This window comes from Cebus imitator, unplaced genomic scaffold (genome assembly GCF_001604975.1).
Source record: "Cebus imitator isolate Cc_AM_T3 unplaced genomic scaffold, Cebus_imitator-1.0 Scaffold561, whole genome shotgun sequence".
Classification (NCBI taxonomy): Eukaryota; Metazoa; Chordata; class Mammalia; order Primates; family Cebidae; genus Cebus; species Cebus imitator.
The window spans coordinates 526,356-552,540 of NW_016107876.1; the positions used below are offsets into that span (position 1 = coordinate 526,356).

The window sequence follows — 26,185 nt, forward strand, 5'->3', positions numbered from 1 at the left end:
CACACACACTCAAACATGTTTGTACAATTTGATTTTTTTAAGCTTAAAAAAAAAACCTATGCTTTAAAATTACATTAAATATCGTGGATACAACCCAAGTAGTCAATATTTTCTTTCCTTTTTTTATCGCCCTTTCTCTCCTGCCTTTACTCAGATCTGAAAGTACCAGCATAAGCCTGTATCCAAAACAAGTATTACTCACTTTAGCACCTACAGTGACTGAGAAGAAATATCAAGGAAAATAGAAAGATGTACATATGAGAGATCATCTCTCAAAATAATTAACACTGAACTAACTCTGATTATACCATATTTGGGCAAGGTTTGTAACCCTCTGGGCTTCGATTTCATCACCTATAAAATGAGGAAGTTGGACAGATAAGTGGTTTGTAACCATTTGGGGGATTACTATCTGAAAACCCTTATGCTGGGCCCTTCCTGCCAGGTTGCACTTCCTGATAGCAGAGTGTCTGACGTAGCAATGTTCATTAGTCCAGTGATTCTTAGCATGTTTTTGGTCCCAGACTCCTTTAAGAATCTGATTAAAACTATGAACTTTCTCTTAAGAAAAATGCACATAAGAGTGCGAACAGATTTCATAAATGCTTTCAGGGATTCAAGGACCATCTGAATTCTATGCAAGACTCACCAGAGAAAAACCTATGCCCAGTAAGATGTCTAAGAACCCTTTTACTTCCAATATTCCACAAGTCTCTAATGTGGCCAGCAGGTTTGGCTTAAGGCAAAGTTGTGTGGTAAATACTTCCCCATATTCTTCTCATTTATCTTTAGTATTCCTTTCTTGTTAATTGTACTGAAATTGACAGGGTCTCTACTGAGAGTAGATTTACCTGATAAGATTACACTAATTCCTAGTAAAATAAAACCCTAATAAGGAATTTGAGGCTACGCATTTACCCTTCCCAATAGAGTTTGCTTCTGCAAAAAGGGCACAGAGGGGGAATAGCCAATAAGAACACCCTTGAAATATTAGTTTTTCAAACCAGTGGCAGGTATGTGAGTGGGTTTTTGTGCATTATAATACGTTCAATGAATATTTTATTGTGTGTGATAGGTGACCTTCCGCTCTGTCTATTCATAAGAGTGTTTCTTTCTCTATAGGGCTTTGCCCACATGTGCATACATGAATGCAGGCTATATAAAGTGACTTTTGTGGGCCCTAGCTGAATCTCCTGTCACCAAGTTCTGCTTGTTGCTAATTGTAAGAACTTAAAAAAATCAATAAAAATAAAACCACTCCTGGTTTGGATTCTTGTCTTAGTATGTAAATCCAAACAACACTCCTTTGCTCGATTTCCCTGAGTACTACGTTTGATTGGAAAATCCAGTGTTTATTCACATCCAAACTATAATTTTTAGTACAATGTATTCTGGACATTTTTCCAATAACAAATTAGGTTCCTTTCAGGCTGCAAACTTGCCCTAACATACAGTCACATCATTAAGTTTTATTTTGGGCACTACATTTTGAACCATTTATTTCTTTCTTTATCTTATGCCTAAAGAATAGAAATTCAATTAACAAGTTAAAATTTACTACATTGGTTTTGCAAAGAATCATGATCTTGAGTAAAGTGGCATTTTGCATTTGACACTGGAGGATTGATCTTGTATAGAAACAACTTTCCACCCATTCCCCTTCACTTTGTTCCTAGACTCAGTATATTTCTGCAAAATGAATTCTATTTCCCACCATTTTCCATAATCAGTTCAGAGACTATCCCCCGAGGACAAACAAAACATACTGGTAGCAGATAGAACAGAAAACTCTGGCAAGGTAGGAAGGAGTTTAGCAAGTGGTCGACCCTATAACTGCTTGAAATTGTGGTACTGAGAAATACAGGATCTCCCTAATGTTGCCATAACACCATCACCCCAAGACTGGGGATTTTTCCATTAGTGCTGTGTATTCCCTGAATTTATATTAATAAGTTCTTTTATTTTCTGATTTAAAAAAATAATGATTAATAAAATTCAGTTGCAGTATTATACTTTACCGAAGGTACCATTATAACCTGAGAATTGGCAGTAACATTCTTTGGCTTGAAAACACCTTAATTTCAAAACACCAAATCCATACTGAGCATTTTATTGTCTATCAAAGCAGTGTAACTTGGGGAAAATTACTTAATATCTCTGAGCCTGTTTTTTTGACTATACAATGAGATCAACAGTATACCTAAAATATAGAGTTGTTTTGATGAATAAATAAAATAATGATTGTAAAACCATTCATATAAAACACAAAGCCTGGCACATTGCCAACTGTCAGGCCATCAAATACCTTTGGCATCCACAAAAAATATTTTACTTAAACAAGGAATTAATAATATTAATACTCTAACTCATAACTCCCACCCCAAAATAATTTGAATAACTGAGTTTGAAAATGTCTTTTAATCTTCTAATTTTAGCACTTTATATTTTATTGATGTTGATGAGTTAATTCCGTGCAAGTGCATGGCCAGACATAAAGCACTTTACATATTATAGAATACTAAACAAATTTTAGTCACGATTAAATCATAACTATTAAAAATATTAAAAATCATTGGAATGTGAGGATTCCTTGTATTTAAAACCATAGGCCTGATGGTATGAATACATTTAGAAAAACTACATTAATCATAATCTATACTGTTCCATGTAATCTTTTATTTACAGTATGACAAAGAAGCCAACCTGAGACCTAGTAATTTTAGAGTCACAAGGTAAACATTAAATAATAATGAAACATTCATTATAAAGGAAATTATCTCCTCAAATCTATATTAAGAGCTAAAACTTTTACTTTGCTTCCACTTTAATATATTTTATATTTCAGAGTTGCTCTAAGGGAAAGAATAAAAGCATGATCTGGGTCTCTATTCTTAATTTAAGAAGGCTTGACCTTTTTCTTTTTTCTTTTTCTAGATCATATATATATATGTATGTATATATAGGCAGAGCCATGAAGTGTAGTTTTGAGTCCATTTAATATTTGACCTCGCCTCTGTAACTAAACAAGAGAAACCCTTGCTACAGATAATGTAACTACAAATAAATCACCTATTTAATAGGTGCCATGAGACATTGGCCAGACGGAAATTATTTTGGTAAAAACATTGTCTTAAGAGTCAAAAAACCATGTTTCAGATCCAAACTTTATCATTAGTTAACTGTGAGACTTAAACCAGATTCCTTCTTTCTTACTTTCTTCATCTTTAACATGAGAGCTTAGACTATACCATCACTCATATCCCCTTCAGCTCTGATATGCTATTATTGGACCAATTGGGAGTGAAAGTTCAGAAGTTCCTATAGGATTGTTTTCTTTGGTTCTAGTCAAACATCTAGAACAAACATCTTTGGAATTTTCTAGCTGAAAATTCCAAAGATGTTTGTTCTACAAAAGGAGAAAGACATGCCTACATCCAAAGCTTATTTGGTGGAAGCAGGTAGGTGGAAAGTGAGCCAGTAAAAAGTGGCAAGAGCTATGGGTTTTCAGAAATCCAAGTAATATTTCTATTCTTTACTTACTAAAATCTTGTGGTTCTTAATAGGCCCAACCCAAACCCTTTGCCTCCTGGAAGACTTGCCTGACGTCTATAATAGTATTGTATCCATTACTCTAGCTCTCTGAGATCCTTGCCTTCTTTGAAACCTTACAGCACTAGATATGACATTCTTGGGCCCTTATTACATTCATGTTGCCTTATATTTGGGGCAATTTCATTATATATATTTGCATTATATATATTATTGCCATATATATATGTCTTATCTGTTTAATTGGATTTTAAAGAGTTGCTGGGACATGGCATCCTTTCCTTTGCCATCAGGCCTCTGCCACTCTGCCCTTTATTCTTACCTCCTCAGTTGCATTTAATCCACTGCTCTACCATTAGGAGTTATTCAGTATATGTTTGCTGAATGAAGCTGAGACTGTGTGAGGAAAGAGAGCATCACAATGAACTCTAGACACACTCAAGCAAGAAGAAAAAATATTTCTCTAAACAAAGAAGCATAATATTATCCACATCATCTGCCAGACCCCAAAACACAGAATCAAAAGAAAATGCCAGTGCAATATATTTCTGTCTGTTGTCAATATGTCTGGTCTAATACACATTTAGGTTAGTTTACTCTTTGGTTGGGCTCAGTGGCTCATGCTCATAATCTCAGCCCTTTGGGAGGCTAAGGCGGGTGGATCACTTGAGGCCAGGAGTTCAATACCAGCCTGGTCAACATGGTAAAAACCCATCTCTACTAAAAATACAAAAATTAGCTGGATGTGATGACGTATGTCTGTAACCCCAAGCTACTCAGATGGCTGAGGCATGAGAATTGCTTGAGCCCAGGAGGCAGAGGTTGCGGTGAGACAAGATTGGGCCATTGCACTCCAGCCTGAATGACAGAGCAAGAATTTGTCTTTAAAAACAAAACAAAAACACCAAAACCTCTTTTCTCTCTTATATTTTTCTCCAGTTGCTCAAGGCGATTCTCACTAAAGCTAGCTTATGACAAAATCGTTATTTTGCTTTTAGCAGTTCAGTTTTCCTATCCTTGGATCTCTTCAATTTTCCTTTATATTCTGTTCTCAACATGTATTCCTACTTTTACAGTTCTAAACTCATTCACACCAAGGTTTTCAAATAAGTATATTTCTAGGAGAATGAGAATTTTCAAATCAAGACTTCAGAAAGAAAGGAATTCTTGCCCCTACAGGACTTGCGTTTCAGGCATAGTGGAGGCAATATTTTGAGGTAAAGAGCCCTCCAGGTATTCCCTATAACATACTACACAGGTATGTCTTGGCACGAGGCTGAACCTGCAATAATATATTTTTTTCTTCCATGGCCTATGTGAAAAGTCCCTTTACTTTGATCTAGAGGTATTACCCAAGTCATGGGTATTACCTCCAGCTGCTTCCTGTTCATCTACCTTTGGGAGAGTGGGGGAGGGGGACATTAGGTGCCTAATACAGTGTGGCAGTGGTCTCAAGGGTCTATAACTCTGGGGCTTCTTGGAACACAATCTTCAAGAGCCTGTGGCAGTGGGGTCTGGGCTACAGAAAACCAACTTCTTTTCATCGGATCCTGCCTAACCACTTGAGAGGAAACGGGGGCTTTACCTGCACTTCTTGGTAATAGGGACCTTGAGGCCAATGGGAAATGGGTAGACCGGAAGTGGAAAGTGGATTGTAGCTCCAAATTCCTCTTAAGGAGTGGTGTATTTAATTCAATGTCAGAATTTTAGAGGTTTGTGTATTCAAGAATGCTCAAGGCAAAGATCATGCTCACCTTGACCTCACCTACTGGGAGCTTTCTAGGGAACATTCTTGAGAATGTTCACTTTGGTAACTGAACACATTGAGAGGCTGTGAGAAAGGATCGCCTTAAGGTTGCAGTGGTCCACTATCTATGGAAGCAACTCGAGGGATCCCAGCTTCAGCGAAGGACTCCATAGACAAATAGGCTGTGTGTTATCATGAACTCAAAGCTGAGTGCAACCACAGAAGACAATGCACTGTGGCCCTAGAAATAGAAAGGAAAATTTATTTTCCTAAGTGTGAAGCTTTGCAGGCTCTACATACAGCCTGTAGTGTAGCCCTGCATCATTAACAGGGGTGGGCGGGGGGTGGAGAGAATGAAAGCAAAAGAGCACGCTGGCTGCCCCCTGGATAACGGAAAGGTTCAGTGTAAATAGAGAGTGGCTTGCATAATTCACTCTGACATCTTACTACTATGTTTTTCAACATGGTAGCGGTTAGATATTCCTGATAATTTTTTTTTCCTTTTACTTTCATAATTTTCCTTTTGGCTTTCTTTTATTTTGTATTATTTTTACTTTTATTTATTTTCTTCCTTCCCTCCATCTCTCCTGCCTCCCTTCCTTTCCTTTCCTTTCTCCTTTCCTTTCCTTTCCTTTCCTTTCTTTCATTCCTTTCCTTTCCTTTCCTCTCTTTTCCTCTCCTTTCCTCTCTTCTTTTTCTTTCTCTTTTTCTTCCACCTTCTTTTTTTTTATTCTTTTGCTAGTGAAGGAGAATTGGATTGGTCATTTTCAGAACAGGGAGCCTAAATTGATGCACAGATCAGCAGCATCCTTGTTGGAGTGGCCGTCACATGAATTCTTTGGAGATCTCTGAAGAAAACAGAAAGAAACTGAAACGGTAGGTTCTAATTATTTATGCATCATTAGCTCTCATCTGCGTTTTTCCCTTAATATCTAAAATTGGACTCTTCATGCAAGATCTGTACAACTTGTCAAGTCTAAGGACATTTATGGATATAATGAACTTGGACCATCCTTAAATGTTATTTTTTTTGGTATTTGCACAAACAAAAATAATTGTGTGGTGGGCTGCCAGAGGAGGGAGGCAACTTTAAACTTGAGAAAATATAAGTTTGCCATGGAGAGATTTTTAGTAATGTGATTAGCTCAATTGATATTGAGTAAAACATTCCTATGAACATTTGTAATTTAACCTGTTTTGTATTAAGTAGAGTTGCTTACATGAAGATGCAAGATAATTTTTATCTACTTGTTGCTATTACACTTTGGGAGTGCTATTTTTATCTTCTGCATAATTAAACTGGTTAACTTTGTGTCCTTTTCAAAATGATCTATTATTTAAAAAATGAGAGCTATAGTATTTCAGGACCTTAGCTAACATATATACATGTTCCTATAAGATTATGTAAGTTACTTATTTTCACTGTAAAAGTTAATTGTTGCAATTAATGATAGATATAAACATTCTGTTTTTAAACACGTTTAGGAAAACTTGTTTATAATGAAAGAAAGGGAAAATAAGAAACATAACAGGCATAGTTGGTCTGTTTTTCATAGATAAGCTCTATCTATGATAGTAAGTAATCAGCACATTAAAAAATCGACAATGGTTAAAATGATTTTAAATTTAATTTGCATTTCTTGATACTCAAAATTGACTTATTTTGACAAAATGTAAGTGCAATTATTTCCTTGTTTGCCTGTTGTTTCTTTTTTGTGCTCCAAGAGAAAATGTTTAGGATGGTGCCTTTTGGCTTTAAACCATATAATGACACTATCAATCATGTGTAACTGCTAGGAGCTGCATTCAAAGAATAAAAGAAACAAAGTCATGAATTCCTGCTTGACAGAGAGTTGGAAATGAGGAGGGATGTGGTACAAAATGACCCAATATTAAATCTCAAATAACTTTCCTGCTTCTTCCTCTACTGTCATCAGTAATGTATATGGACTTTATTTTATACTGCTCTAAATTTTCCATAAAAGAAAAAGTTATAGTTTTATTCAATAAGCAGAACTATATGCTTTAGAGAGCTTGGGGTCATTCAGCAAGAAGTATTTTATTTTTCTTTTAGCTTCTGTACATATCAGGCATAAAAACAAAAAAAACATTGAACTTATAGAGAGGATTAAAGTTATTCCACCCAGGGTAAGATTATACCAGTCACACTGGCAAACATTTGGATATGCCAAGAAGTTTGTATCCAAGGAGGGTATACTTTTAGTTACAGATCATGTGCTTTGCACTTGTGAATACATGTACTGCTCTGCTTTGCTATATGCTTGTGATAATATTTTTATGAGACAGGAACCACCTAGTGTATCTATTTTGTTGGGGCCAGTTTAATATGATGCTGAATACTATAAAGATTAATAAACACAAAGTGGGTAATAAATTGATCCTAACATCTCACTGAATTTCACCTGGGGAGCCCTAGGAATGAATGCACTTCATGATCCCCCTTTGTGCTAGGTAACTGAAATGAAGAGGACAAAAAAGCATATCTTCTGCATTCTACCCATAGATACTTTTGGCACCAATCAGCTACACAGAACTAGAAAGGGAAGTAAACTCCTTTTCCTGATCTCTATCCAATCCTGATAAAAGGGGAGCACAGAAAGTCCCCCTTCCACTGCCCTTGACATTGATCCCCCTAAAGTCTTCTTTCTATGCCATAGGTCTGAAGAATCAGTCTCTGGATCCCAAGTCTGAGAATAAGAAATTATCAGAAACAGATTCAACTCTTGTCACTTCAGAGCAATGGCAAACAGCTGAGATTTTTATACTTTGGGGAATAAAGTAGATTCATAGCATACATTGTGCAGTTGGAAAAATTGAGACTCACAGAGGTGAAGTGACTGGGTCAAGTACCTCTGTGTGTGACAGAGACAAAGGTAGAATCCAGGCTTTTCCATACCTTGTCCAGTGCTCTGTTCATTTCTCCTTGCTGACTATCAAGATTTGTGGATTAAAAGGCATGCATTATTCATTGGAAAACACTAAAAGATTTCATGTTGAGAGCATTCAAGAATCTCTCAATACCAGGGCATACTTCAGGCTTCTCCTAAGGGCCCTAATATTGTAACAGGCCTTGAGTTTCTGGGCTTTACCACTGTTTCCTTCCAAGAATAGGAAAGAGTTTTTTCCACTGTGCTAATAAAAAAAAATGCAAATTGTTACTACATGCTGTAATACAAGATTAACACAGACCAGGACATATATTGGATGCTTATGTGCTGTATTGAATGTCAGAGCAACATTATGGCCAATTTATTAGACAAGAGAGAGTATTTAGTAGGTCCTGAGGTCTAGAAGATTCCAGATTTGAGAAAGGAGTCAAGATTTTATGGTTTCTGTCTGAAAGAAACAGGCCTATGCAGCCGGTCAACTAAGGTTAGAGTGTGAGGAAGATAAATATGTACAGTAGTGGTAGTATGTGAATCCTGAAAAGGATACAGTAATTAGTGGATTGACTATTACTGTTTGTCATATAACTAAGTGCTATCTGATATTTGAAAATTAAAGTGGGTTCTTCTGGTATAGTCTTTGGAAGGTAAACAAAGAGTATGCTCCAGAGGCATCACTTTTCTTTGCAGCAACAACTGCATTAACAGCAGCTAGGGAACAAGATGCAGACAGAGTTCCTAACAAATAATCAGATATGCAAGATATTAGCCCAAATCAAGTCTGTATAGACTCTGAAAACTTGGTTATGGGTCAAGAAGTTCACTAAATTTAGTTATATCTAGTGAGGAAACTACAATTTGAACCATTACCGGGATCAGTCATGAAGAAGCATGACTTGTGCCCACTGTGGGAGGCAGGCCTGCCAATTCAGACTCAGTTGCATCTTGGATAGCATAATTTTATGTCACTGGAAACCTAAAATAAATGCAAATATCTGTCACCAAGTCAAAAAACCCATCAACTCCTATCCTACTCCCTGACATATATTTGCTTCTTCAAAAAGCTTTTGCAAAATGTCACACTACTTAGAGAAGAAAATAAGGTTTTCTCTACATTCTTAGAAACACATGAAAGACCTTAACATTGTTATTATTATTTAGCTAAATGTTTTTTCAGCTTTACTTGGCAGATCAGATTCAAGTATTTCTTATAAGCTAATCACATGTTACCAGATATTTTTTATACATTGATGACTTTTTTTTGAGACAGGGCCTCACCCTGTTACCTAGACTGAAATGCAGTGGGCATGAATATAGTTCACTGCAAACTTGATCTCCTCGGGCTCAGATGACTCTCCTACCTCAGCCTCCCAAGGAGCTGGGACTGTAGTCACATACCACCATACAAGGCTAATTTTTGTACTTTTTTGTGGAGACAGGGTTTCTCCATGTTGCCCAGGCTCGTCTGGAACTCCTGGCCTTAAGCAATCTCCTGACCTTGGCCTCTCAAAGTGCTGGGACTACAGGCATGAGCCCCTGAACTTGACCCCAATGACATATTTCTGTATGATAAAATGATTCTTACAATATAAGCATAGGATAACAGTGATGAAATAATTTACTGTTCAAATTATTTAATCTTTTTTAGGTAATACTGATGACTTATAATTTACTTATTTAAAACTAAAAGTGTGTTATTTTTGGTATGTACTCCATTTGAAGTGTCAGACCAAATGGTGTGCTGAAAAATGAATAACATGTAGAATATAGACTGATTTATTATTTCTCAGATATGTTTTTACAATTAAATACTATCAGCAAAGTATATTATGAGAAGAAAAACCCTACAGAGTCTATTTTTTTAAATTTGCATTTTATTTTAATCCGTAGTTTCCTGGCCCCTAGTAATTTTGATACAGAAAGACTTACTCATTTAATTTTCTAAAGACATATTGCTTTAACTTGTTCTCCCACATCCTTATGGCAATAGCGTTCTGCTTCTGTATTCTTTGGTCCAGTTTTGATTGGGATCTGTTTTTATTTTTACCTTTTTTTCCCTTTATTTTTACACCTTCTACTTATAAATGTACCTGTTGATTGCTCTCTCTTCTAAAAAAGTTAGGGTTAAAACTAGGTAGTGCTAATGTTGCAATACTTCCTGTAACTAACTCAGTAGGAAAGTTCAGTAATTTGGCCTAGCATTAGTGTCTCTGAGGAAGAACTACTGACTGTAGAAAAGAGTTTTGTATCCAAAAAAGTCACAGTGCATTTCAAGGAATCTGGTACGGTAATGCCTTTCTCTCTGAAATGCTATGATTTCTAAAAGCTTATTTGGGTTAAAAAGAAAATTCTACCTAGCTGAAGCAGACTATGAATAAAGCACACTAGACTGTAAAGTGGCTGGTCTAAATAATCCATTTGGATTATTTAGGGAAGGCAGATTTGGGGCCCAAGTTATTCTGAGTAAGTGATCATATATTGGATTTAGGGATACCCAGTTTGTCTCTGACATCTTGCTGAAAGGCTCTTTTGACCATGGAGAATAGATTAAACCTCCTTCAGTTTTTTTGGCATGAAATTTGGTTAAGCAAACACTCTGAGTACATTCTGCAATTTGCAGAGAGAAAAGGGCTGCTTTTCAGAAGACTGTAACCTGGATTATATTTGATGTATAATTATTTGTTAATGACTGCTTTAGTTCTAAGTTACAGTTTTAAGAATTTTACATTATGAAATATTATCTTTGTGTCTGTGTCTCTCCCAGGGGAAAAATTACTCAGAAAATTTAAAACTAGCTGACCTCTGGGAATAATTACATTTGAAAACCTCTGTGACGTAGTCCAATAGAGAAAAAATATTAAAGTTAATCACTCCAGGTTATAAGTTATTCCTTGACTGGGACTTGGGCCAAACATGAATGGCCAGAGTAAAACAACAGGTTAAATCAATATCTGAAGAATATGGGCATGATGGTTAATCATGCTGGCCCCTCCTTAAATGCTATGAAACCTCTGCATGTGGGCTACTTGAATACAATACATCCAGATGCAGTCTTCTACCCGTAATTTTCATTTAGTGATGCACTTGGATACTCATTGGAAAAATTTTGGACACACAATAGAAATGAAAATTGATAGTAAATCACCCTAATATATTCCCCTCTAAAGACTGTATGATGTTGCTTTGAAAATTTTAAATTTAACCTATTTAACATTTACATGCATTAACCCACTTGTCATATTAAGTAAAATACCATGAAATACTTCTAAGAAGTGGTGATCAGTTCTTTATATTTTTCTGCAAAATTTCAGCACATTAGTTGAAAAGATAGAATTGATTTGGTTTCATATGTAAAAATTTGTTTTCAAAATAAAGATTTAATTTCATATAACCTTTTCTTGGGTGACAAATGATTTTTAGATTGTAATAATTTATTTTAGAATGAAAATTAGGTTTGGTTTGCTCAGTCTCACTCATAAGCATACTGATTTTATTTTCTTCATGGGTAATACTGAGCCTTTGGCTTTGTTCTATTCCCACATCACTGGGAGTTCAGTCTAGTTTCTTTGGCAAAGGAAAAATAATAGTTTTCTAATATGATTTTGGATTTTGGACTTACTTTTAGTTCTCAGAGCCTTCTCACAGCTCCATACATGAGTTGCAAAGCAGGTCCAAAGTCACACCATGAACTAAGGGTCAACATCAGATTCAGACCATCTTGATATGTTAATTATCTCCCTGTGGAGCTTATATTCTATTCTAAATCAAGTATATTTGTAGTAATAACTCTAGAAAAAGCTATAAAACATCTAAGCAGCTACTCAGGATCTAAGACTTAGCAGGTTTTTCGAACTTATCTACCATTTGCTCTTTTATATTTAGTGTTCTATCATCAAAAATAATACATATTTTTAAATTGTATGCTTAAAATATACTAAGGATGGGGCAAGATGCCTTACATCATTTTGACAACAATAAATGTACATTATTTATTTATTTAAGCAATAAATAAATGTAGATTTATTTTCTCCATTTTACAGATTGAGAAACTAATGTTCAAGAAATTACATAACTTTCCCAATGATATACAACTGTTTTTTCAACACCACTTTTTGTATGATCAACACACAAAAAGATGGGTATATTTAATATATATAACTTAGCAAGTATGGAGATAAATATATACCTGGGAAACCACCACCACAATCTATGCAATAAACATATCTTTCTTGGTTGAATTTTAAACCCAGTTCTGTTGATTGTGAAAGCTCTTTCCATATATTATGCTGTCTCTATAAGATAAAGCTATAATTCACTATCTTGTCCCTTTCCACTTGAGAATCAAGAGAGTTGGTAATAGAAGAAATCAAGATGTAACTCATTTCAAAACAGAATGTCCTTTAATTGGATTTAGGCTAGGTGGACAAGGATAAGGAAGTGGGGAATAGGGAATAAAATGAATAAAACAGAATTGTAAAAAGCAAAAATTAAATGCTTTAGTTATCATCAACCAGTCTTTATGATGTGTTTACTATTTTTACAAAATATAACCTCTGCCCTCTTAGAGCTTATTTACTTGAGGAGAATAAACTAGCACATATTAAATCTGATTATACAAAAGAGATTTAGGAAGAAGGTATGTTACTTCAAGGAACTTTTTGCCTTGAACAGAGTCACCATCCATCTACACTTAAGCTGACGTAACGTAAAAAGAAAATCATATTAGAACTTTTGCTTTCTTATACATAATCTAATCTATGACATGCTAAGGTTTAAGAGCAAAGGTTCTGAACTCCAGATATAAGGCTCTGAGAGATTAGAACAAAATGTGTGGTTTTAAATGTAAGTTAAAATCAACAAAAGGAAAGGGCTCAGAAAATTGTACACAGAGGCTCTCCTAAACAGGTCTGGAGCATAGATGAATTTATGTGTTAACTTTTTTGCTGGCTTCCTAGTGCATTCTATATTGGCTATAAGGCATTAGAATTTGGGGGAAACATGGGACCCTTCATGCACAAAATCAAGTTTACACATCAACCATCAGAAAAGAGGATAGAGCTATTTTTATATTTGTGAGTAAGCTTTTTCCTTATGATCAAGGACTTGGAGTTATAGGATGTCTGTTCTTGGTTCAGAGAATACTCTATGCCTACATTACAGAGAGAATTAACTGGAATCTAATCACATACTTAAGTTTAGGAGCTCAGTGTGGTAACCATCTGATCCAGTCAGTTATCGAATCTTGAGTTAAAAGAACAAAAACACAATAACAGAATCTTAGGCCAGCCTGTCTGCTGATAATGCTAATTTTTTTCCCACCACATTCTCCTGCTCTCTACAGACTCACCTCCTCTGTCTGTGCTCCCTATCCAAGAGGAAATAGAGGAAGAATCTTGGGACACCAATTCTTAAACTCTGTTCTAAATTATGCTTTCAGCAGGCACCAATCACAAGCTTGAAGTCATGCTACTTTGGGACTGACTAGACACATAAACCTGAACAAGATACTAAGCTCTTTCATTTTTCAGTTTCTCTATCTCTGAAAATGGTATAATTGAGGACACTTCTCTCATAAGGGTATGGATTACCATGCAGATATTGAACAGGTACTTTGTATTTCTTTTGCCAGAGCTCCTCTGTACAATTGGCAAAATACCTTGTGCTACTGGATTGAAATCACACTGGGAACATTGAGTTGCATTTGCCTTTCACCTGACAAATTTCCCTTGGCACATGTCAGCATTATGCTTGGTTAAGCTTGAAGCTTGAAGTGCTTATGAGGAGCAAAATAGTTCTAAGGCTTGCAGCTGAATAAATGAAAAAGAGAGGCATAACTTTTATGGATCAGTGAATCACTGTTTTTAGAAATGCCGTATGGTGAAGTCCAACCACTTTAAGGTCTGTTGTGGGTTTCTACCCTAAATATATAGCAGCCTTCTATAGAGCTTAGCATTTGACCTGCCCAATTTAATAACTGATTTTACACATCTCTTTTTTTTTCTCTTGTTTCACTTCTGCCAGGTTTTCCAGGGAAGGGACCATGTCTCATTTCTTTTAATCTTCTGTGATATCAAGCATGATGATGTGATTTACAGCAAGGTATTGCATGTCTCATCACTTCATTCTTTTGTCCTAGTTTGATAGTTTAGCAAACTGGAGAAGCAGGAAATGGGCCAAAGAGGAAAAATAACATTTCTCTCATTTTAGTCACTTTCTTCCAGTCTTGGATGCTGGCAGAAATGAATGAACTCAATGTAAAAAGACTATCTGTGTTTCTGTCTGGGATAAGATAGAGTTAGAGAGAGATATGGGGAACGGACAGGAATAGGTTGTGGTTTTTTTCCGCATAGTTAAGAGTATGGGTTTCTACACCACTGTAAAAAAAAGGGGGGGGGGACAACTTGTTTCTGGTGATTGCACACTGGGTGTTTGATGTAAAAATTGACAGTTCTTAGCAACATAAATCTTACATTTAGATGGTCTGGCCACATGATGGAAAGAAAAATAGCTACACACATAATATACAATGTATAGAAGGAGGAAGTGTAATGTGAGGAAATGAACAAAAGCCGTTTAAACTAATGCTTACATTCTAGTTCTGATTGAGCCATTAACTTGTTATATAACTCAGGATGAGTCTTATTTACTTTCTTTGGGCCTCAGTTACCTTGTTTGTAAAAGCAAAGCATTCAAAGAGATTAATACAAAATTAGCAAAGGTTTGATCAAGATTAATAAAGTCTATTTTTTATTTAAAATGCTGAATCAGGTCTTCCACAAAATGATAAATTATTATAAGGCTCATTAATCATTATCTAAATCACCATTGAACTTATCAATGTATGTGACATGCTAACCAAGGTGCTCAGTAAATATCTGCTGATTGAACTTGTTGAGTTACCCCATACATCGGCTGTTGAGAGGGCTCCAGTGTATGACATGAGGGATTCAAGCTGACTATAGCCCCTCTCCTACTAGTCTTTCATGCTACTGTGCTCCTTTTGGTCTAGACCTGCAACAGTCCCCATGTTTTTATTTAAGAAGGGCTGCTAGGAAAACCCTGAACACTCCCTGTGAAGGTCCTGGATACTATCTTATAGTTCTCACTCATTAAAGCATTAGCTCAAATCCACTTATCACATGTTAATGGTTTTAAGCATAAAAGTAGAAACATGGTTATACGGGACATTTTAATTGGGAGTAGTTTGTGAGAGGAACAAATCTGTGCTAACTAAAAAAGTCTGCTTAAGACTATGGGTCTTGGTTTGGATATGGGGCCCAGGCAATTAAAGTTGTGGTATGAGGATTAAGTCAGGCCTGAAGGATAATACACTGGGGAGGAAGAACACAGGGTTTCTTCACATCTCCTCTAATATTTATCAAGAATTGGGCCTATCTGCCTAATCAAACTTTCTACTAGACTTGTCAGTGCTAAAAGTAACCTTAGAGATAATCTAGTCACTCTCTCATTCCACAGATGAAATACCGAGGTTAAGAGATAGAAGGGACATTCCCAAGGTCACACCATTAGTTAGTGATAAGGCCAAGACTAGAAAGTCGGTGTCATATGTCTCTGATTAGTGCTTTTTTCCATACACTCTGTTTCTCTCAGCCTAAATGACCTGTCTTGGGAGATGAAAAAGCTTGCAAGTAAAGCAAAATAATTTTAAAGTATATGTCTATTCTGGAAAAAAAAGATGAAGTGACTCTTTAAACCAAAATCCATTCTTTGATATCTTACCTGACTCCTGTCCATAAAGCGTAATAAATTAAATGATTAAAAATTTAAAAGTGCCTAAGAATATTCACTATTTCAATAGAATCTGCTTCTAGTCAGCTAAATTTGGCTAGTGTTTATGATTAATCTATAACCCTGCTCATTCACTAAACTCTGTCCCTGCAGACTATTACTCTAGTTTGTCCTCACATATCTGACACACTAAAGTGGTGCTTGGGTTGTTCTGGTTCTGTCTTCACAAACAACATACCAGCAAGGAATATAACTGTCACTTTGTAACTTATTGCTTAGGTTTTCTCTCCTAGCTCCCATGACAAACTGCTTTGAATTATTGGGCTTCTGGACATGCCTTTTGGTTACTCTTTTTCTACTTGGTCTGTTTCTCCCACTGTGTTATCCTCTCTCAAAGACAAAAATAATTTAAAAAGAATGTTACTGTGTATTTAATCCTCATCATTATTTTTTCCTTATCAGGTCTTTTTGAAAGGATTTATTATGGAGTTTTAATGTGTCTAGTACCCTATTTACTAGGTGCTAGAGGAAACAAGAAAAAAATAAATAGTATTTACTGAGCACTTTTTATGCGCCAAGCCCTGTCTTACTGGTTTTTACTTATGACATCTCATGTAATCTTAACCATGTTCCCCAGGAGTAGGCATTATTATTTTATTCATTTTACATGAGGAAGAAATAAAAAGAGAGAGAGAAGCAAAACAAGTAGTTCAAGATTACTCAACTGAAGCTGGCATTAGAATGCAAGCCTCTTTCAAAGGATTCCCCCAAAAGCTATCATTCTAGATAAAAATCATTGTGTTAAGAGGATTAGCTTGAAGCAAATTTGTGTAGGTGGAAGATATTGCATTGGTTGCCTTCCCTCTATCTTTCCTGCCTTCTTCTTCCCTTTGTGGAATCCTTTGCAAACACTTATGATCTGGCATCTCAGGTAATCCTACCATGTTACCCACCTAAGGCTGTCCCCCTCTATGTTCCTTTAATTCATTCTACCAAGTAAAAAATGTATTCTTTGTATGTCATTCCCTGTCCTCCCTCTATATGTATTTAATAATCAATGAAACAGTTGTGATCATGGCAATTGTTTAGAAAAGATACTAACTGAAAAAGACAGTTTTTACCCTTCAACTGTATTGTGAATTTAACTAGAGACTGTGGGATTTTTCTAACATAGTTAACCCTAGCTAAGGGCTCCTTGTGACCAGAGAGTGACACATAAACCCTTCCACCAACATTCCTACGTTCTCTCACTCTTTCCAAAAGCTGCCATGTCAAAAAGAGTTGTCAGATGGTAAAGGGATTCTCACTCACTCTGCTTTGCTACCATTAATGGCTAAGTGTAACTGTCTATACTCTCCTTATCCTGTGGTAATTGGTTTTGGGATCTCAGTATCCACTTCTTGAAATTTTCCAGCCCTCTCTGAGCATCTTCTCCGTGCTGCATCTGACCACTGCTTTTCTATGTTTTTTAAGGCATGAATGAATTAATCAAGCCAGATTCTCCACTGCTTCCTCTGGAGACCCTATTGCTCTGATTAAGAAGTTTCAACAGCACTGAAGAAAACAGCAGGTAGTCAAATATGGTCTTGGCTTCTATTTGGGCCTCTTTCCTAAAAACAATACTGTTTAATCCTGTGGGTCCTGGACAGACAATGAGAGCCTTTGATAGCCACCTGTTGCACATTTGCTGATCTGCTTGATAAATTACGAAGCAATAGCATGATTCTAATAATCAAGATACACAATATTACAGGACATGAAAAGCTGTACTTTCTGAAGTATTTGATAAAATGTAACATTGTTTTCAATAGTGCTCTGCTGAGTCCTTTTTGCCTGAGACAAAGAAAAAATGAGTCATGCTGATCCTGTCTTTATTTACTATCTTGACATTTTGTTTACTGTGAATATTTCATTTCAATTTAAAAAACACTGCATTGAAATATTATTTCTCTTCATTACTGAGTTGTTTTTCAACTCCTTAAATTTTGTCCAAGGAAAGTGCCTCACTCATCTAACTCTATCCCTGGCTCTGATATTTATGGGTGGTCTGACCTACATTTTAGGCTTCAAAAGGGGATGTGGGAAACTAGGGTACCCAGCCTTTATTCCCATTTTGAAAGTAAGTCTATGCACAGATTAATTAAATGCTTTCAATGTTAAACTTTTATACAATATAATCTCGCCCAGTACACACTGACTACTCTACATGCATACAATAGGGTAATACATGTATATGTTGAGGAAGGAGATGCTGTTTGTGGCAAAGAAAAAATTACAGTAGGCGTAGGTGAATCACTTGAATGTTTGGCAAATTTCTATTCATTGATTGGTAAGAATCAGGTTAGGGGGAGATTTGAAAGATGCAGATTTCAGAGCAGGGAATATTTATTGTGTTTGCTTTTTGGTTCTTTGTCTGGATGCCTGTTCTTAGAAGAAATGTGTTGCCCAAGCACAAATCTTGATATCTAATCATTGTAAGGGAAAATGTCTAGTGTCTAAGCCTAGTTTGAAAAATCATGAACAAAACACACAGTTCACTTAAACATGGGGGAAAAACACCCCAACCATTGTAGCATTATGTTGTACTTCTGACCAGGAGGTCAGAGTTCTAACAACTAATACAACTCCTGTAGTGCACATATCCCCTTCATGTTTAACCCAAGTATTTAATATCAGTTTGATGCAAAAATAATAGTGGTTTTTGTAATTAATGTAAGTAATGACAAAACCCACAATTACTTTTGCACCAAACTAATATATAGATTTATGGTTATCTGGAAGCCAAATTAAAGCCACTCCATATTTTTTCTTTTTTTGTTATAAGTTTTAGGCCACCCCATTCTTTCTTTCTAGTGAGACTTTCTCGTAAAAGGGAAAAGAGCCTCTGTTCAAGACCACTTGAGCCTTTCTCCCTGATGCAATCAGGATGAGTACAGTTGAAAGCTCAGTGAGACAGGGATAAAGAATTAGGCACCTGTCTGAGGTATATTGTTTGTGACATTCATATTTTAGTGATTCATGTTATGTAGGGTAGCCTACACAGACAGTGGCATATTTCTATTGTCAATAGTTAATGAATACAAAAATACACTTAAAAAGAATGAATAAGACCTACTATTTTATAGCACAACAGGGTGATTATGGTCAATAACTTAATTGTACATTATAAAATAATGTAAAAACTGCAACTGGATTGTTTGTAAGTTGAAGAATAAATGCTCAATGGGATGGAAACTCCATTCTCCATTATGTGCTCATTTCACATTGCATGCCTGTATTAAAATATCTCATGCATCCAACAAATTTGTATGCCTACTATGTACCCACAAAAAATTAAAACGATTAAAAATAGAAAAAAGTAATCATTTATTGTTTAAAATGAAGTGTTATATCTCTGTTGGAGATATTAATAGGTGGAATTGCCGGTTCGTCTTTGCAATCCTTTTATGATACAAAATTCAAATTCACTGGGGGGGGCGGAAATTCAAGTGCATTTTAATTTATTAATAGACATGAAAATCCATAATCAAGGTATGATTTCTAGTGACAGAGAGTAAAAGAGAGACCCAACCACTACTACTACCAAGAAACAAAAAATACAAAAATAGCAAAACTTTTATTCATAGATGCATAAAGACATCCATGAAACTTTATTGAATTATTTTTTTCCTGGATACATTAGTTAGCATTCAGTCTTTGGCCACAACATTTGTGTATGCATACAGTTGTCTCCACTGCATAAAATGCTAAGAATTTGTTTATTTTATTTTATATATTTATATAGTACATACTGTAGATCTTTATACGTATTAACTTCTTAAATATTCATAGAGGTAGGTACTATTATCATCTCGCTTAACAGATGAGGCAACTGAGGCACAGGAATGTTTAAATAACTTACCCAAAGCGTCACAGCCAAGAGATGGCAGAGACAGTGTTAGAATCCAGTAAGAATGGCTCCAGAGTCCCTGCTTTTCTTGCTTACTATAAATGATGCCTTATTATTTATCAAACATTTGTATATTATGTAATATTATATATCCATACATATGAATAAATGTATATGGTGTGGAGAACAAAGGCCATTTAAAACCCAGAAGTAAAATGACAAAATCTAAAGTTCCCTTTAAAAGTTATGTGGCTTAACATGCTTATTTTAGAGAAGAAATGGGGACCTGGAGAAATTAAGTAATACTCTCAGGGTCACACAGGCATTCAATTGCAGAGGTAGAACAAGAATTCAAGACTTCTCACTCTGTCTATGACTAATTTAAGTAAAGACTACAACTTATATTTTCAAATAAATGTCATTTTTGAAGGTGAACTCACAAGGCTATATGCTTATCTTAATGACGCCATGTTTCACCAAATATTCTCATACATTTTGAAATTGCCATTGGAATTGGTTTGAGCTGATCAAGAAAAATGAGTCTTTAAACAGTGTGACCATACCATGCTTGTGAGTAAAAATGACATTTTTCTAGTTAATCTTTAACTTCACTGTTCAGACTGGCTATGAATGGCTTTTGATTGTTTCTAATAACTTACCTACCCGTAAAAAAACAAAGATTTGTTACCAGTAAAATTATTCTAAAGAACATGATGCATGTTATGAGTGTAATTCTAAAAGACAATTCCAAAAACTGAAATATGCATGTAGCCCTTCAAAGTGACAACTTAGGAGAGACAAATTCATTTGGATTTCTGCTTTTTGATAAATTTATTATTTTAAAAAGAAACTTTATCACTATGGGGAATCTCATATCCTGAATGGTTCGACTCACTGATGAAGTATAGAAAGTACTATGTGTGCGTGGTGTGTAGGATGTGTTTCTTGGGTAACTTTTCTCAGATTTAGAGGCTCCAAATGAAGATGACTATTCATCCTTTCAGGCAAAAGAGATTTCATGAAGATGTATACCTTGGTGTGATATATAGAATATGATGATAGCGTACCTACAGAGGTTTTGAGAGTTAAATAATTCAGGTAAATAGAGCAAGAAAATAGGTAAAACACAAGTTAAATCAGAATAATATTATAGAGAAGATCAGACAAACTCAGTAGAAGCCTAAAGAGAAGGCCGAGGAGAGAGAAGGGAGGAATTAAAGAATATGTCAGTGTTGAAACATGGCACTATTTGTGGCATCAGTGATGTTCCCAATATTAGGAAGGGCAGGGAAATAAAAGTGTCTCAGTTTTAGATAAATTTCCACCTAAGATTGCTAGCTATTTGTTTTAACCTTCCTTGATCCCATCTGGAAAAGCTTGTCTAAATGACAGATAAATAGATGGTTAAGTAGATAAGTAGACTAGAGGCCTATCACAGAACAAATAATGAAAGTACATAACCACCTAATGGTCATCTTAAAATAAAAATAACCAGAATTTGCATATTTGTAATTAAACTGTCACTGACAGAGTCACTGACACAAACAACTGGCTTTCCAAACTATCAGAGTTATGTTCTAATCTCTTTGCACCCGATACATACTCATGTTGGTAGGTACAGTGAAGGGGCATCTGAACTCAAGCTGTTAGCCATGGCTTAGAGGTAAACATCATTACCCTAACACTTGTTTAAATTTTACAAAGGAAACAGGCAAAAAATACATTGAACTTGATTTAAATCTATCTCAAGAAGTGGCTAGTTGCTTAGTTTTCACTCTAATGAAATAAAATCATCAAAACCAACCAAGCATTATAAATAATATTATTAAAAATTCTTTTATTTATAGTCATCAGTTATGGCTTAGAAATACTTTCTCTGTTTAGGTTTTCACAACATACATTTAAGGGAGGGCAGTTAGAAATAAATAAATAGCAAGCTAATGCTTAACTTACATATAACCTCACTCTAGCCCTAATTAATTCCATAAGGCCAATAATGTTTAGGAGTCTAGCCTTACTCTCTGAGTGAATAATGACGTAGGGGTTAAGCAATTAGCCTGTGGAAAAAATAAAAGTGAGCAAACCAGCAGGTAAATTTAATAAAAAATTATCTTTTCTCAACAGCAGGTTTTGGTGGCCAGTGCCTGTTCAACATATTTTTAGGTACTTGTCAAGTCTCTTACCTGTGGTGAGCAGGGGCTTGTCATTTCCTGCCATATGAAGGCAGCAGGCTATGATAGGGAAAGTAAAAATAGCACCACATTGCCACAAAGAAGCGTGCTCTACTCCATTTTGGTGCACGTGTGTGGAGAGGAGGTGATGCTTTTTTTAACCTGACTTGTTTTTGTTTTTACTTTCTTTGATTGTAATACAATGTGGCTGCATAAATGTATCTCCACAAGAGTTGAGATTTTTTCTTATTGTACTTTAGGCTCTGGGGTACATGTGCAGATCATGCAGGATTGCTGCATAGGTACATACATAGCAATGTGGTTTGCTGCCTCCATACCCCCGTCACCTACATCCGGCATTTCTCCCCATGTTATCTCTCCCCGACCTACCCATCCTCTCGCTGTCCCTCCCTTGGCCCCTCCCAACAGACACCAGTGTGTTATGCCCCCCTCCCTGTGTCCATGTGTTCTCATTGTTCAACACCCGCCTATGAGTGAGAATGTGGTGTTTGATTTTCTGTTCTTGTGTCAGTTTGCTGAGAATGATGGTTTCCAGATTCATCCATGTCCCTACAAAGGATGCAAACTCATCATTTTTTATGGCTGCATAGTATTCCATGGTGTATATGTGCCACATTTTCCTTGTCCAGTCTATCATCGATGGACATTTGGGTTGGTTCCAGGTCTTTACTATCGTAAACAGTGCCTCTATTAACATACGTGTGCATGTGTCTTTATAATAGAATGATTTATAATTCTTTGGGTATACACCCAGTAATGAGATTGCTGGGTCAAATGGAATTTCTATTTCTAGGTCCTTGAGGAAGCATTACACTGTCTTCCATAATAGTTGAACTAGTTTGCACTCCCACCAACACTGTAAAAGTGTTCCTATTTTTTTTAATGAGGCAGTGACTGTGTTTTGAGTTGTGTACTTTAGCTCATGGATTGCAGATAAAGATGGTAATTTTCTAGTTGGATGATTTTTTTAAAGGCTAAATGGACATGAAGCTAGAGGGGTCATTGTTCCTGCAAAGGAGGTGGTTTATTTTGCTTTTTACTAAAGTTATTTCAGTTTGTTTCGCAAACACATAAGTGAGCACATTGTGATTATTTAGGAGAAACCATGTAGGAAATCCTAATCAGTTAAGTGGAACAGTGTTCAAAGCACTTATTTTTATCCATTGGCAGGTGACCAGTAAGGAATAACAAATTTTCCAGCAGATACGCTTGAGGGGAGAAGAGAGACAGCGTGTAAAGAAAAAAAATCTGAATGTAATTGCCAGTTAAAACAAAAGTTTTTTAAAAAGTGGCTTTGGAATTTTCAAATGTTTTTCTGTAGCCAATGACAATAAGTAAAACATTAACTAAAAATTACTAAATATGCCTCTAGATTTTATAACTTGAATGGTCTTTAAATGCTATACTGCAAAGTTTATATAGAATTGGACAATTTAAAATAATGGTTCTGTAAACATACAAGGACAGATATAGTATCTGTTTAACAAGTGTTTTTTAAAGATATACTAATGGACATTTAGTAAAGGTCTATTCTAACTATTGTGAGGAATGAATAAATTAATAAGACAGTGTCCCTACCCTCAAAGAGATTACAATCTAGTGTTTGTGTAGACAACTATCTATCATCAGACAGGTCGAACTATATCAGACTATGGTACATGCAACACACTATGGGAATTTAAAGGAAGAACGGCCAGTTCCAATGTGAATGATTCAAGGAAGGTTTATGGGAGGAAATTAGAGAATCGAAATTCTCCCATTAGGAAATTTCCCACCCATCAAGGTGAGAAAGTGAGGCTGGGAGCCTGGAAAATAAGGATGTTCAAGTTTACATCAAAGACAGGGACATCCAGGTAACATGCTGTATGCTAGAACAGTCTGGCATGGTGGAAGCCTAGGGCATTTGAAAGGGTATAATAATAAATCAGGCTGGAAGGCAGAACAAGTCTTAGAATATTAAGCTTTGTAGGCGATTGCAGTGTGGAGACTTGAACAATTTTACACAACTTATTGAGATTGTTCAGCCTGTATCTGATAAAGGCAACTGCAGAAATATGTCAGTCTAAAATAAGAACGTCTTGCTATTTAACATATTCAAAAGGAAGTAGGGTGATTGCTCATGTCAAAATTTTAAAAACACAGATAAAACACAAATTTGTTTTTGCCTTCTGAAATACTGCTGAGTATTACTGATATTATGCTGAAAAGGTACAGAAAGTTTACTTTTGTCAGCCAGATATTTACTTGTCTATTAATTTTAGGTAAGAGACAACACTGTGTCCTGTGAGTTAACCCAGAACAGAAGCCCATAGTCTTTCTGCAAGAACATCTGGAAAAGATTGAGAAGAAGGAATTTTTCTCAGTTTTTTAGATACTTGTACCTCAAACTATAGACTACAAGAAAAGAAGGGATAATATATTTCTGTTTTTAAAGTCAAAAAACAAAAGCAGACAACATTGACCAGCCAGTTTTCCTTCATTAGATCCCAATATCAGATTGTATTACTTTTTACCCTATGAGATAAGGAGTCACCAAAAATGAACCAAATATTGCAAATAATGTAAATTACTGAAAAATTATTTAGTAACAGAATATTATGCAGTGAACACAAATATGTAACATTCCATTCAAATATTATCCATGCATTAAGCTCTCATATGATTTCAGGCCTTATATGATCTCAGGCAAGAGATGGGTGAAGTCTGCTATCCTTTAGAACAATTTATACATGTCATACTGGAGAGCAAAATGTGTGGGTCTTTGTGAATCTAGTACCTAAAAGATTATTGTGAGAAGAAGAGAGGGAGCCATATGAAATGGTCCCGCTTAATTGTCACCACTTCCTTTCAATCAATATGTATGATGCCATCTGAGAAAAATGTAACAATAGTTCTGATGAGGACCTACATTTTTATTTGATGTTCGATATTTCATACTTGGGGCATCCTTATTATAGACTTGGAATAGAGTGAGCTCCAAATGCATATGTCATTACCTGGGTGCTTGGATCATGGGTACAATAGATGTGCCACAAGTCTTTAAGGTTAATCTAGGAATCTCCCCAACCATACCCCTTTACCTTCCTTGGGAGATAGTTCCAGGGTACCACCTACTACTCTAACATTTTACAATTATAGCCCTGTTCTCAAATGTAGAAGCTTACAAAAAATAAAAAATAGAAAGATCATGTAGGAGATGCATTGGAAATTATGCGTCATCCTCTTCTTCCACCAAAGCCAGGTGGCTTATGCCAGACACAGAGTTGTCATCACTGGTGGAAGATTATTTAAAGAGTCCAGCCATCTTTATTTTTAATGACACTCCAGTGTCACTAACCAGAAGGATGTTTCTGAGAGCCACAAGTTGCCAAAATGCTTGGTTTGCTTTTACTAATCAGGAGGGTTATGCCATTGTAAGGAGAAATATAGGACCATCATACTGGTTCTTTGCATGTTGTCACTATTCAGTGACTACTGAGGCTTATTTTCTGAATAGAGGAATAAAGCAAACTCTTCCAAAGTCTTTTCTAATTGATGATATCCACTCTAAAAGCAGAGGAAAAATGGTAGAAAATTGAGATATAGTGAACCAGAATCCTGTTTAGTAGGAGTAACAGAGGAAACAGTCTACAAAGACCCAGAAAATTAATAAAAGTCTAGCAAAAGATAAAACGGTGCCACTAGGGGAGACTTATGTTCAATCATCTGGAATAATAGTGGTCAATGTTTTGCACCTCTCACCCATACCTCCCTCAAAACTTAATCTAAGAACAGAATCTAGTGTCTGTCATTTAAAATATAAGAAGGAGATACCCATACTGTAAATTAATTGTGTAGTTATTGAGACATAAAATGTGTTATCGGCATTTTTTGTGTAATTACTGAAATCACCATGTGCATTTTTGAGAGTAACTACTGAGAGGCAAAAAATTCATTTTTTCCCTTGTATTTTAATATTTAAATTTTTAAATTTTAAATCATTTTTCATTAGAATTCTTTCTAAAGTTACTGAAAACCCTAATGTCTGCTTAGATGCTTCTGCATTTTTGTTGTTCTTTAAAATAAAAATGCTATACATTTTGGACAATGTATTGTGAAGAAAATGGCTCCCAAACATAAGCAAAGCACAAGTAACTGTAGAGGAATAAAACTA

At 35.6% G+C, this 26,185-nt stretch overlaps 1 protein-coding gene across 2 annotated transcripts in view; it reads left to right on the plus strand.

Moving 5' to 3' along the window:
• The first annotated feature begins 5,268 nt into the window (after window positions 1–5,268).
• GPR174 (G protein-coupled receptor 174) overlaps window positions 5,269–26,185 on the plus strand; it is a 30,218-nt gene continuing 9,301 nt past the window's right edge. The window contains exons 1-3 of one of the 2 annotated variants that reach the window (XM_017515822.2): window positions 5,269–6,172; window positions 14,224–14,301; window positions 17,425–17,521. The gene's annotated coding sequence lies outside the window, so the exon portion shown is untranslated. The remainder of the gene's footprint in view (window positions 6,173–14,223; window positions 14,302–17,424; window positions 17,522–26,185) is intronic. The other variant, XM_017515823.2, reaches the window with a different exon arrangement.